This window comes from Dipteris shenzhenensis, chromosome 33 (genome assembly GCF_047967505.1).
Source record: "Dipteris shenzhenensis isolate YYH24624 ecotype China chromosome 33, Dip_SZ_1.0, whole genome shotgun sequence".
Lineage (NCBI taxonomy): Eukaryota > Viridiplantae > Streptophyta > Polypodiopsida > Gleicheniales > Dipteridaceae > Dipteris > Dipteris shenzhenensis.
In genome coordinates, this window is record NC_141628.1 from 21,672,714 (window position 1) to 21,679,870 (window position 7,157).

Genomic DNA, 7,157 nt, shown 5'->3' on the forward strand with positions numbered 1-7,157 from the left:
ACACATGGGTGCATGTGAATCTATGGATGCATGCATTTATTTTGGTGCACTTGCTTATGAGCATGCAAACATGTTTGTGTGCGTGTGTAGCATATGTATGTGGGTTTGTGTGCATGCATGGTTAGAAGATGTCACCCTATCTCCGCTCACCCTTTGTTCCTCTTGACTGATCTCCTTGGTGGTTGTGTTGCCACTAACAACGGTTGCCCCTCCCCCTTTCTTGAAGCTCTCCCCCAAACGGTTCGCCTCAGTGTCTCCCACTTATTTCCCTTCCTCTAGCATCTCAAAACTTCCCCCCTATCGATTGTTGTGTCGGCAACCACCTCCTCAACTACCCCCAATACCCCTCAATCGCCATGTCACTATCACCTTTTTTGGGGTTGTGGTGGTGAGGAGACTTTGGTGGGCGATTTAGAGGTGTCTGCATCGATGGAGACATAGAATTCATGGCCATGCTTCGACATCACTTTATAATATCATTTATAGGATTTGAGAGAACAATGATGGATCTCGTCCAATGTGCATCATCCACAAGCTTACGCAGTCATGCAAAATTAGATGAGGTATAGCGAAACAAACATTGCCAAAGGTAGATGGGATATAATGACGAATTATTTCATAAAACTTTAAGATACTAATGTAGAGTGAAATCTATTAATATGAGATTAATTTGAAGAGCCGTGCTAAAGAATCTTAAGAGCAAATAGATCATCATGTTGCAAAACAATAACATAGGTATACAATGTTGGAATTAGGATTGAAGCATCAATGGAAAATGATTAAGCCATGATTGATCAAAATTGCAAAGGCAGGCTTCCAAAAACAAAGGCGAGACAAGTGGAGGTACTTTTAAAGCCGACACACATAGGTCAACACTTGTAGGACGACCCAATGTACGAAATAGAAATGTGGGCCATCTACCAACTATATGTTCAAAAGTTGTACCTAACAATGAGATAGGCCAAATGGATAGTCGAAGAACAAGAAAAAATAAGAACATTGCTAGATCTTTTGAAAACCTCTGATGTTGAATGCAATAGGGGACATGGTAATGCCATAGGGGGTGAGGAAGAAAACATATTGCATGTTTCAATGAGAAGCTAAATGAAGCCAACAAGCATAAGGATTGCACATATGATCAAGAGTGATTTGCCATGTAAAATGTTTGAAACAGTGGCGGCACTACTTGCTACCAAAGAGTTTGTGGTGCATACAGAAAATCGAGCACCACAATAAATTGCAAAGCTAGGAGAGGCTACATTCAACCAAGGAATGCTGAGTGGATAATATTTATGTAAGAATATACCTTCATGGTCAACATGAAATAAGAGTCACATATAAAATGGTTGATGCATTAAGGACAATGTCATGAAGAATGATCTAGCTAATGAAAGAGCACAAGATGATGACTTTGGAGAACTCATGCCTTCTATTATAAGAAACAACTCATCATGAGGAATTTGGAGATGCTTATAAGGCTTCTGTGAACTCAATCATGGCAGATGCAGATCTGTATCTAGAGTGTAGATGGGTTCTTATACAAGGGTAACCAACTATGCATTTTGATGTGGGAGTGTATCATGATGGATCATCACTTTAAGAGAAATAGCAAGGAACTTTAGAAGAGATAAGACCTTGCATCTCATACAATTAAGCACCTTTAGCCTAGAATGACTTTTCAAATCAATAAATTTATCAAAAAATGTTTCTAGGCAAAGGAAAGAAGTCTAATGCAAGACTATATCAATCCCTACCCATCCACAAAAAGGTGTGGAATTTTGTGAGCATGGAATTTATTTTCAATGAGTCTTACCTCCGATACGTTTCTTAGTTGTTTTTAAAAAACATTATGGAAAAGACTGGAACAAAGTTGTTGATCAACATCATTTACTATCCTCAAACTTATGATTGGACATGATTAATAATAGAAGTTTGACCAATATGCTGAGGTACTATAGGGACACAATGGGATAATTATTTGTCTCAAGGAAGATTGTGGCATTTGGCTCAAGCATATTTTACTTATACTAATAGCTAGAATTGCTCCATAGCTACAAGTCCACCTACTCTCAATAATTGTACCCCATGGTATAGAGCTGCCTCCCAGTGAGACTTGCAAGACATTAATCTAGACTTATATATTATTTTAAGCTAATCAATGAGCATGCATTAAATGAGAACTAGGTGAACAATGGAAATAGATGTAGGTCCTTTTCTATTAATGAGCCTACTAGAACCATTACAAAAAACCAATGCTAGAGATGAGATAAATAAGATGTTTCACTAAGTGCACTAAGTTTGTGAAGTTTTAAAATCTTTTATTTAATTGTGGGACTACCATAGTGGATATCTCAATCTCTCTTTTGACAAACTTGTCTACCAAATTTTTTATAAGGTGAAGCACAATGCAGATGGTACTGTGAATAGATACAAGGCAAGATTAGTTGTCAAGGGGTATGCACAGACATATGGCATTGATTATGAATAAACATTTAGTCCGGTTGCAAGGATGGCAACCGTAAGAGTAGTCATTGCTATCACTGCATCAAAGGGATGGTCTTTACATTAGATGGATGTAAAGAATGCCTTCTTGCATGGTGATTTGCAAGAAGAGGTCTATATGGAGTAGCCACCAAGTTATGTTCATGCTGTTCATCCTGAGTTTGTTTGCAGGTTGAAGAAAGCCTTGTATGGCTTGAAGCAAGCACCCAGAGCATGGTCTGACAAGATAGGACAGCGGGTGCGTAGAGCTCAAAAAACTAGTTATTTTTCCTTTTTGGAGCGTGTGCAAATTCTTCCTGGATTGGAAGTTACGGCTTGTCGATGATTCTATGAAGAAGAGGGGGTCTTGATGATGTGGCATAGGGATTCACATGCAGAATTCAAACTGTGCTTACAAAGGGACTGTGCTTGGGTGGCACTGTGGTGACCTATTACCCCAGTTTAGTTACCCATAGTTACTTAAACTATACCAAGGTTCAACTGACCTGAACAGTTAACTTAACCACAATTAAAATAACCACCTCATTTGCCATGTGGCATTTTGTGGTGAGACGTTGGAGAAGGAAAAACTTTGTAGAGGCGTGACGACGACAACGGGGAAGACGAAATGGCATCGAAGGTGCATGAAATAAATATATAAATATCATGACTAAATGCCACTTAAGTAATAAGTCAAAAATTGGTGTATAATCAATAAAAACTACATCATGATTCATACATTGCAACAAATAAATGTCAACAATAATATTCATGGAGTAAACAACATCATGAGAATATGCTCCTCATGCATATATACAAACACAACATCATACATGCATCACAACTTTTCTGATGCTTCTAATGGAGACTGTGGCAACTCTTCTGATGCTTCCAATGGAGGCTGTGGTGCTCTAGATGTACACTCAATCTCTACTTCTTTTGTAGTATGTAGTGCTTTCAGAGTAGACTCAGTATCCTCTTCCTTAAATGCAAGCGGAGGCTGTGGCAACTCTTCTGATGCTTCCAGTGGAGGCTATATCCTCTGTATATCCTCCTCTGAATATTTGAGCTCCAAAGAGTCTTCCGATGAGACCTGTGGCTTAAGTGAGAAAATTTCTTTGAAAATCAACATGCAGTTATAGGCAACTCTCCACCCACAACTATGCCCATCTTCCTGCTCTATTACTAAATGCTTTTGGAAGTCTAGCGAGTCTTTGTATTGTCCTGTTTCTCTGATAGCAGATACCAACTTCTCAATCGACCTGCTCATCATGACATATTAAAAAAACTTAGTGTGTCTATTACATAAGGTACATAATATAGAAGTAACAATAGATGAATAGAATACTTACGTTTGCACTGAGCCATGAAAGCCTGCAATCGAGTTAACAAACCACCAGTAGTTGTCTTCAAGGTCCCAAACCACCAGACTCCAATGTTCCCTACACGAATAATTAAGAACCATTATTATTTAACACATGTTGCCAGTATAAGATGAAAATAAAGGTTGCCATGATACTTACATCTCGTGATATGCCATAAATAGGACTCGCACGCCATGTAAATGTATAGGCTATAACCATTTACAAACATTGGCTATCGTCTTTCTGCTATCGCTAAGTATAGGAGAAAGGAGGGAATCCAACATATACACACGGTTTTGTACGGCTCTACAAAATCGTGAGATAACTATACTGCACCAACAAATAAATGAATATTAGCTTACTAGATTTAATCAAAATATTGAATTATCAAGCAGAGAAGAAGTTTGTATCAAACCTGAGAATGGCCATCATAACGAAGTTATTGACGTCATTTGACGCTCTAGAGAGGATTGAAATCTCTTCTCCCCCAAATTCAAGATACTGAGGTCTATGTTGAATCATAACCCTAACATTAAAAGAGCTTCCCAATTCTTCCAATGAAGCCATGTTTGTAGAGTTGAGGTCTTCTATCCCCTTTGACTCTTTAACGGCATTCATTTCGCACTCCTCTAAGCCATTATCTATTTGCCTTGTGGGAGGGTCCATAATGTCGCCCTTAATGATTGCTCGAATGGTACATGTTATAAATGCATAGAGATGCAAATCCGTATATGTTGACAGTGTGGTGTCATTTTGTATCTAAAAAAATTGACCAAGTAACAAAAAGCAATTGTAGCCCACCCTCCATCCATAATTATAGATGTGGCTATCCTCTTGATGTGATACCTAACATGTTATATACTCTATTTGTTGTGCCAAGTCACATTGCCGCATTACTGTGTCGATAGCACCTACTAACTTTCGAGCTGATATGCACATCAAAACATATAACAATAGTGAATATGTGCATTGCATATCAATCTACATGTCAAGAAGTGACAACAAGTGTAGTCTATACTTACTCTAACACAGTGCCATGGACGGATGCCATTGAGTTGGCAAAGAAGCACTTCTTAGCAAAGATGTCCACGACTACCAGACTCCAATGTGAGCTACATTATCAATAAAGAATAATTACTGTGTTTGAGACAATTCCAACAATGCAATAGAAAAAACAAGTAGGGTTTGATGCTTACTTCTCATAATATGCTGTAAAAATAACTCGTGCCTCATTCATAGGAACGTGCTTCAACCACTTGCAAACATCCTCTATGGTTTCTTCTTTGTTGCTAAGAACTTCCGAAATAAAAGGATCAAGCATATATGAAACGCTTTGTATATTTTGCGAAAAATTTGCTATAACATTACTATATTAAAAAAAAAAGTATTAGCTTCTTGGGTTTAATAAAAATAAGCAAAGTATAAAGCCAAGGAAAAGGCTGCATCAAACCGTAGGATGGTTGTAATGACTTTGACATTAACCTCTTTCTTAGGATTCAAGAGGATTAAAATCTCTTCTTCACCAAATTCAAAAAAATGAGGTTGTTGTCAAATTAACAACATAGTGGTGAATGGAGTTCATATCACTAAGTATTGTCATAGTGGCCTTTTTACATAACACTGCGAGCCATAATTATCAAAGAAGGCATCATCATGTTTGTCTTCATCCACCAACCTCTCTCTGAATGGGTCATGTAAGTCCATCTTTTCATCATCATCAACTGGGACATTATGATCTTCAAGGTAATCATCCATGTCATCAGTGTCCTTGTGCTCTATCTCTTTTTCATAGCCTGTGGTTAGATCTGCTTGAAGCTGAAAATAAGCCATGAAATGCTTGTTTTCAATAATATTTGTGGAGTTGCCTTTTCTGAGGAGATCCTCAAATAAATATCCCATCCTGCACAAGGTGACCTCCCAACCTATCGGTAGCAAATTCTCCATCATGGTAAGCAAGAGACTCCCACTTTTTGCAGGACTTCCATAGTTGTTTTTTTGATAATGTATGGACCTGGGAATATCTTGCTCTTCTAGCATCAATCTCAAATTATTTGAATTCCCTCTTATGTTCTTTTGTAAGGAGTGATCAGGGTTGGGACTCCGCATACACAAAAAGAATGATTCAAGAGATTGAATCACTATGCCACATTCTCTCTTGCCTCTCTTTGCTGCATAAACACCACTATAGATCTTCAAATCTGATGAATATGCTCGCTCTAGAGTAACCTGCATGGCTTCTTTGTCTTTTTTATCAACAAAAATGACAATGTTGCAAATTGCCACTTTGCTAATGGTGGTATATACTATTCTATCAATGAAGTTATGGATATCATCGCTAGAAACTTCATTGATAAAGAATAGTTGTGGCTTATCCCATGCTGACTCATTCTTGATGAAGTCATCTTCTGAAACTCCTGTAAGTTCACAAGCTTTCCAGACTCTGCCGTAACCTCTACATTGAATTGAAAGCTTTGGTGCATATCTGTTGGCATCCTTATCTTGCTGATTAATCTTTCCACATATGCAACCACCTATTGTGGAATTTCTTTTCTCATGTAAGAGGTTACTATTTCTGACCCATCTTCATCCTTTTTAATCCACCTGTTTGCCCATAGCTTTACCTTGGGTGTTGACAAAGAAGCTATATGCTTGACCACATTATAGTCAATGTTACAATGAGTAAGTGGAAGTTGTTTCTCTGACAGCAAATACTTAATGGCACTATGCACTGCATCACGCCTCACCTGTACATTGATGCATTCTTCCATGTAGTGGTCTTTGTCTTTCTTTCCAAAAAACCATTCTTTCTTTAAAATTTTTTATGCTGCCATGGATGCATACTTGTCAGGTAAGTACTTTATAGGCCTCCACATCCTTGCCGTCAACTCCTTCTTATCCATTACCTTTGACTTTTTGGAGATAAACAAAGGAGCTTCATAGGTCAACTGTCCATGCCCACAAGCAATGCATGTTTCAAGCATCTCATTGAACACTTCAACAGGACGAATTATGATAGAAGTGTAGTCGGCATATCTGTCCCTCTCCACCTTGAGGCTTGTCATATTTTCTTCTCGCTCTTGAGTTCCCCTAGGCACAACTGCACTCAAAGAAGTATAGAAGTTTGTGAGTGTGTCGGCGTCTGCTTTTGTGACCTTTCGCTTCAAATCAGGATTTGGAGAACCAAATGTTGTCCATATAACCCTTGCCTTCTGTAAGACCTTTGATGTTGAGGGTATCTTACGCTTTCCATGGACATAATGATTAAGTCTTTCGGACTCAATCAAATACTTGATCTCATGCTTGAATATACAG